The following is an 8,346-nucleotide window of genomic DNA, read 5'->3' as shown; positions in this document are numbered from 1 at the left end:
TGCTCTGTTCCAGGTAGGAAATCAAAGTCTCCCTACAGGCTTCCAGAGCGCACACACACAGACACATACAGACACACAGACACATAATCACACACACACACACACATACTATATGGATAATGTATACTTTCTGTAAAAAGAATAAAAAAGGGGGGCAAGAGTGCAGTAAAACTAGTCAACACTTTTAAAACGTACAATATGTACTTAATATTCATTATGTTAACATAACATTCTATACTCAGAGCATCCTACCTGTGCAAAGAAATGAGAGTGATACTTTTATATTTCTCTTCTTTGGGGCCAAGCTTGATCATTATAATTTCATAACATCTAAGTTTTTTTGTCATTGTCCTTTTCATTTACATTGTTATAGTCACTATATTTTTCCCCCCTTGGCTTTACTTACTTTACTTTGTATTGATCCATAAAAGTCTTATGCTTCTTTGTAATAAATTAATAAAGTTATTGTTTCTTAAACACAGGAATGTTTTATTGCATTCATGTAGTTGATATCATCTTCTTCCTTTTTTATTCCACATTTCTTTCACAAGTAAATATATAATAATAGCATTTTTATAGCACTTTAAGGTTTGTAAAGTACTTTACAAGTAGTATCTCATTGAATTCTTACCACAGTCCTGGGAATGGGTACTCTTGTTATTCCCATTTTACAGATTAGGAAACTAAGGAAGAGGTAAAGTGACTTTCCAGAAATATATAGCTAGTAAGTTTCTGAAGCCAGATTGGTACTTAAATCTTCCTTATTTAGGTCCAGCACTCTATTCACTGAGCCATCTATTTGCCTCTGAAATAACTTAAGAGTAATAACCATTGATAATTCTCATGCTGGTAACTTCTAATGCATATATCAGATCTTCTGGCTCAGTCTGGGCTGTGTCTCTCTACCCTAATAATGGACCTAAAGACAATGATTCTATTCTTACCAGGGGTTCTCAAACTACAGCCCCCAGGCCAGATGCGGCAGCTGAGGACATTTATCCCTCTTACCCAGGGCTATGAAGTTTCTTTATTTTGTTTTTACTATAGTCTGGTCCTCCAACAGTCTGAGGGACAGTGAACTGGTCCCCTATTTAAAAAGTTTGAGGACCCCTGCCACCATTCACTGAAATTTTGACTTTGTATATACGGTCTTTCAGTGCTTTGGATATAGTAGGCATTTTGAATTAAATTGAATTACATACACTTCCAATAATCTAATGAATGGATTGAAGGCAAATGCTACATGTGCATATTTTGCACCCAGAATAAAGTTAGAGTCTCAAAGACTTTTAGACTAGAACTCCTAACTTATATTCAGGAGTACCAGGGTTAAACCCAGGAAAATATAGCAGAAGAAACAGTTGTCTTTTAGTGAAGATCTCAAGGTTGAAAAGAACCTATATATGGTATCTCCAAAGTCTTAATAAAAACTTGTGCAAAGAAATGATCCAACTATTCTGGAGAGCAAATTGAAACTATGCCCAAAGGGCTATAAAACTATGCATATCCTTTGATCCAGTAATGTCCTTACTGGGCCTGTATCACAAAGAAATCATAAATGAGGGAAAAGGACCCACATGTGTAAAAAAAGTTTGCAACAGTTCATTTTATAATAGCAAAGAATTGGAAATTGAGTGGATTCCCATCAGTTGGGAAATAGATGAATAAGTTATGGTATATGAATGTGATGGAATATTATTGTTCTATAAGAAATGATGACCAGGCTGATTTCAAAAAAGTCTGGAAAGAGTTACATGAACTGATACTGAGTGAAGTGAGTAGAACCAAGAGAACATCTTAACAAAATAACAACTGTGATAGAAGTAGCTCTTCTCAGCAATATAGTGATCCAAGACAATTCCAACAGACTTGAAATAGAAAATACCATCCACATCCAGAGAGAGAACTGTGGTGATTGTATATGGATCAAAACATAGTATTTTTGCTCTTCTTTGTTATATTTGGTTTTTATTTCTTTCTCGTGTTTTTCCCCCTTTAGTCTGATTTTTCTTGTACAACATGACAAATATGGAAAGAAAAAATAACTTTTGCTAAGTTACATATTAGACATAAAAGGAAATAAAATAGACCCTGCCTGCTCTTTCATCTTAATGGGGGAAGACAACTTATACTTGTTTGAAACAAGCTTAAAGCTCCACTTTAGGGACACTGTATAAGATAAAATGTTTGAAAGCTGTTATTATATGAGGTGAGAAAGGTAAAGTTTTTAAAGGCACTGGCACTATTCCTAAGTGCTCTTCCTTTAAAGTTCTTCACAAATGGGTCCCTTTCTATCTTCTCAATTGTTGGTGTTTTAAATACATCATTCCCTTCTACATCATAAATAGCAGTCCTGTCATTCTGGCTTCCTTGCTGTTCATCTGCCCCTCACTCCTCACTCCTGACCCTTAGAACCTCTTGCTTCCTTGAAGACTCAGGTTGAGTACTCTCCTTTTGCAAGGGGCCTCTCCAGGTCTATCTCCTCACTCCCCTTCCTCTCTTGCACCTCTTACTAAAGCTTTCCCTTCTATGTTTACCTAGTATTTCTCCTTTGTATATTACTTACAAGTGTCTATCTTTGTACAGGTTGTTTACCCCCACCAGGATATATGCTCCTTCTGGGCAGGGATTATTTTCTCTTTTTTCTTGTATGCCTAATTCTTAGTATAGTACAACATCTGCCACTTAGGGAGCACTTAATAAATGTTTGTTGATTGATTGATGTCATGGGGTATTTCCACCCTTACTGTGATATTGTTTTTCACCCTTAAACATCCAAAATGGTGTAAGTGGAATACTTGACACTTTAATTTGCATAGCACTCTATTCTCCCAAAGCACTTTTATATACTTGATCCCATTTAATCCTTACCTCATTCTTATGAAGCAAGGAAGTTAGGTATTATTAACTTCATTTAACTGTTGATGAAATGAAACTCAAGAAAGCCAGTGATTTACCAAAATTACACTATTGGAGGGGCTAGGAAAGGGTGGGACAGGGGAACTTAAAGATTAAACCTTCTCTCTCCCAAATCCATTACTCCATGAAGCTAAAAAACTGATTATTGTTGTTGTTCAGTCTTGTCTCAGTCTTTGTGACCCCATTTAAGAGGTTTTCTTAGGAAAGATATTGAATTGGTTTGCCATTTCTTTCTCCAGGTCATTTTATAGATGAAGAAGAAGGCAAACAGAGTTAAGTGATCTATTAGGAAGTGTCTGAGGCCAGATTTGAATTCCAGGTCCAGTGTTTTAAATTCACTGGGTCACTTAGGGGATGTTACCATATTAGCAGATTCATCTCAGTATCTGGATAATCATGTCAGCTGCATAGGTCTTACAACTTTCAGGAAAAGGCTATTACACAACATTGTTCAGTGAATAGAGTGGTGATGGTAGAATTAGGGAGACCAGATGGTAGGGGAGCTAGAATCAGACCTGAATCTGACTCTTACTAGCTATGTGACTATGGACAAATCAATTGATGTTTACAGGGAGGTGGGGGCAAAGGGGATAGTGAATACTGGAATACTTCCCACTGAGCATATGGACTTTGACTCCATACAAAGGGACATATGAGCCTCTAGTGATACAGGCTCTTTTGCAGTGGTCCAGAAAACATGGGCAGGGCTCCAGCCCCTTACTCTGCTACATTAAAACCTGTTTTCCTGATGTCTTTTGTCTTTACATGTGGTCACATCCTATTCCCTGACCCTAGACTGAACTTTCTCTTAAGAAAAAGAAAAACAATTAAACAAATAAAAAAAATATCTGATGTGGACAGATTTTTCTTGTCTGACAATGTCTATGATATTCAGTTTTAATCGTCCCCTACCTCTCTACCATGAAAGAAGAGATATGTTTCGTTACCTCTTCTCTATGACCTTCACTTGAAAAGAATACTACATTTGGAGTGAGAGAAATTGTGTTAGAATCCCTGCTCAACCACTTAAACTTGTGTAATTTAGGGCAAGAAGCTTCAGTTTCTTCAAGTTTCAGTGTTCTTACTCACAAAATGAAGGGTGGCTTATATCCCTTCCAGCTCTATATTTACAATCTATGATCCTACCTTAGAGACTAGAATGGTATTAAAAGAAAACTTCTTCTGGGATCACAAGTTCTGGGACTGAACTTTGTGATTTTAGGGTAAGTCCCTTAACCTCTCTAGATCTCAGTTCCTTAGTTATAAAATGAGGAGATTGAAATAGTTGGCCTCTTAGGTCACCTCCATTTCTAAAGCTATTGTCTTTTTTTTTCCTCAATAGTGCTTTATTTTTCCAAATACATGTAAAGAAAGATAGTTTTCAACATTCATTTTTGCAAAACTTTGTGATCCAAATTTTTCTTCCTTCCTCCCTTATCTCCCCCTTCCCCAAGACAGCAAGCATATAGATTAAACATGTGCAATCTTATTAAACATATTTCCATAATATGTAGTGCAAGAAAAATCAGACTAAAAGAGAGTGAAAAAAATGAGAAAAAAAAGAAAACAAACAAAAAGGTGAAAATACTATGTTTTGACTCATATTTAGTCACCATAGTTCTTTCTTTTTTTTTTTTTTTTAAGTCCAGTCATTTATTGTCTCTTCCAAAATAGTCTGGTTAGTTTTCTTTTCTTTTTTTTTTTTTTTAAATAGGTTTTTATTGACAGAACCCATGCCAGGATAATTTTTTACAGCATTATCCCTTGCATTCACTTCTGTTCTGATTTTTCCCTTCCCTCCCTCCAACTCCTCCCTCAGATAGCAAACAGTCCTATACATGTTAAATAGATTACAGTATATCCTAGATACAATATATGTGTGTAGAACCGAACAGTTCTCTTGTTGCACAGGGAGAATTAGATTCAGAAGGTATAAATAACCCGGGAAGAAAAACAAAAAATGAAAGCAGTTTACATTCATCATAGTTCTTTCTTTGGATGGGATTGGTATTTTCCATCCTCAGTCTGTTGGAACTGTTTTGAATCACTGAATTGCTGAGAAAAGCCAAGTCTATCACAGTTGAGGATAATCTTGCTATTCCTATGTACAATGTTTTTCTGGTTCTGACTTCACTCAGCATCATAGTTTACGCGAGTCTTTCCAGGTAAAACTATGGTGTTATAGTCCTAATTCTCATCGTCTTTACACATGGAGTATCTTACACTGCTAAAATTGCAGCTATAGTCTTCTTTCTCCCCCATTCTACTCCTCACCATAATCAAAATAGGATCATAATGTTCCCTCTACTATTTTTTAAAGCATTCACAGCAACAAGAAACCAGTTCTTTGGTTTCTTAATGGTGAAACTGAGTCAATAGAGCATCAATTGTCTCAAATATATCAAACAGAATTCTCTCTCAAGCTGTTCCACTTGAGTTGAATTTAGCTAGGAATGTATTCTGATTTTATAGGTTCTTGCCATCAATTCTATCCAAGACCAAAGGAGGCATGGAGACTCTGGAGTTCAGCATTCTGCCCTGTGTTTGAGGATGTCTCCGTAAGTATGACCTTAAATAAAAGTCTAGACTTGGGCTAGAACTAATTCTACTAGGTCATTTCAGTGAATACAGTGGAACAAGTCTGTCATGCAGGTTGTTTGGTGTCATGGAGACCAAACCCTGTCTTGGTCTCCCCACCTGTGAAATGAGCACTTTGCCTCTTTTTAATGGAGCATTGTGATGTTTAATGTTTGCAAAATGAGTCCCAGAGGAAAAGTGTAATAGAAAGCCAAAGGATGATTATGTAGAACAATTCCCCTTTTCTTACTCTGGCTCAAAGCAGTTGGGTCCAGCGGGGGTTCAACTCTCACCAACTCTGTGTACCAAAGAGGGGGCCTGAATCACCAAGTTTTTACACAGGTAGTAAATATCTTTAACACTTTCTAGAGCAAGCGCTGAAGGAGGCAATTCTCGGAGCAGTTTCACGGGGAATGTTAGTCTGATTCATTCCTGAGCGATTTGACCCATGTGTACTTACTGGAATGGCAGGAACAAATGTCCTTTGTGTCATGTCAGCATTCCCTACCACCATATAAATTATGTACGCTCCAGCCATTTCATTAGAAAATCATGTTTCCAATGTGACGCACCATGTTTCTCGAGGTGAATAGAAAATCCTCCCTGTCACTGGGAGTCTGTTCCCCCTGAATACAATGACCAGATACTAAATGACTAGACTTTTTTTGCCAGGAAAAAGGAGAAAGAGAAGAAGAGCCATATCGCTGAGAGTATACAATGAAGATTTCATAAAAATTATGAGTGGCTTTTTTTTTTTTTGCATCTTGAACATCTGGAATTATAATTTGTTAAGTAGTGTCAAATACAGTTCTCTGTGAAAATATTCTGGTCTGAGGCTCTGGGAAGGCTGACATAGGGATAATTACTATCCCTGCAAAATAAACATCATGGAAGTTTATAAATTCATTATTGCTTGATTTTTTTAGGTTTTTGATATGTTCTTGATTTTGAATCTTACAAAATGATGAGTAGGATTCTCTTTCCCAGGCATATTTTCAACACATTCAGAAGATGTTGGGTAAACACATTTGTGGAAAGCCCCTGTCTTTTTTTGTTTTGGGATAGACTGAAAGAGGGAATACAACAACAATGATCCCAAATCCCAGCCATTTCTCTGACTCTGCAAATTAGGAAGAATAGAAATATCCCTACTTGAGCTACCTCATCTCTCTTTTCTACAGAAGAAATTCAAATAAGCCTCGGTCATTTAAACTTTGATTATTTGAAACTTCAGTTTAATCAGAGTTCACTATAAACTCTCCATGCTCAGCTGACTTGTGTACTTACCATTCTCCATATTATAGGCTGTTCCAATTATCCAATTTTTTCTTAAACTAAATTTCTTGTGGTGTTCAAGCTAATCAAGCTACATTTAAAAAAATAAGTGTTTATTTCTTTCTCTGTGCTTTGTGTGTGTGTGATATATATGTATATATATACATATATTAAGACAATATGCCTTCAAATTGTCTATATAAAAAGATTTCTGCATTCTAGTTAATACACACACACACACACACACACACACACACACACACATATCCCCGCTATACTATTTTCTGATACCTGAAAAAGTTCAAAAGTTGTCAAGAATTTTTTTTATTAAAGTTCTTTATTTTCAAAACATATATATATAGATAGATAGATAGATAGATAATTTTCAACATTCACTCTTGCAAAACTCTGTGTTGTAGAGGACTGGAACTCTGGAGAAGTATACTTGAAACAAGGTATTAACTCAGCGGTATTGATAAGATGATGGTTCTCTAGTTCACACATATTCAGTATGTTGTAATGATGTAATTGTATTAAGGTATATAAGGACTGAGAAGGACTGGAAATGAGACATTCCATCTTTGACCAGCCTTGTGATGGCTATCTTGGGTCCTTTACTCCTCCATTAAGACAAAGGACTTGGGCTTATCCCGAGGTCCTCCAGAAAGCTAGCCTGAACATTATACTGTGTTCCAAATTTTTTCCCTCCCTTCTCTCCCACTCCCTCTCCCAGGCAGCAAGTAATCCAATATATGTTAAACATGTGCAATTTTTCTATACATATTTCCACAATTATAATGCTACACAAGAAAAATCAGATAGCAGTGTTCCTGTGAGAAAGAAAACAAAATGCAAGTAAACAACAACAAAAAGAGTGAAAATACTATATTGTGAAATATACTCAGTTCCCACATGAAGATGGCTCTTTTCATCACAAGACCATTGGAACTGGCCTGAATCATCTGATTGTTGAGAAGAGCCACATCCATCTGAATTGATCAGTATATAATCTTGCTATTGCTGTGTACAAAGATCTCCTGCATTTTTGTGCATACCTTTTGATCCAGCAGTGTCTCTACTGGGCTTGTATCTCAAAGAGATCATAAAGAGGAGAAAGAGACCCACCTGTGCAAAAATATTTGTAGCAGCCCTTTTTGTACTGGCAAGAAACTGGAAACTAATTGAATGCCCCAAAACTGGAGAATGGCTGAATAAGTTACAGTATATGAATGTTATAGAATATTATTGTTCTGTAAGAAACAACCAACTATATCTATATCTATATCTATATATCTATGTATATATATGTGTGTGTGTGTACATATATAGATATATAAATATATAAACCTATATATCTATCTATCTATATCTATCTATCTATCTATCTATCTATCTATATATATATATATATAGAGAGAGAGAGAGAGAGAGAAGCCTGGAGAGATTTACGTGAACTGATGCTGAGTGAAGTGAACAGAACTAGGAGATCATTGTACAAGGCAACATTATATGATAATCAATTCTGATAGACATGGCTCTTCCCAACAATGAGATGATTCAATAATCTTATGATGA

Source organism: Antechinus flavipes, chromosome 3 (assembly GCF_016432865.1).
Source record: "Antechinus flavipes isolate AdamAnt ecotype Samford, QLD, Australia chromosome 3, AdamAnt_v2, whole genome shotgun sequence".
Classification (NCBI taxonomy): Eukaryota; Metazoa; Chordata; class Mammalia; order Dasyuromorphia; family Dasyuridae; genus Antechinus; species Antechinus flavipes.
The sequence above is the reverse complement of the archived record's forward strand: the minus strand, read 5'-3'. Positions refer to the sequence as shown.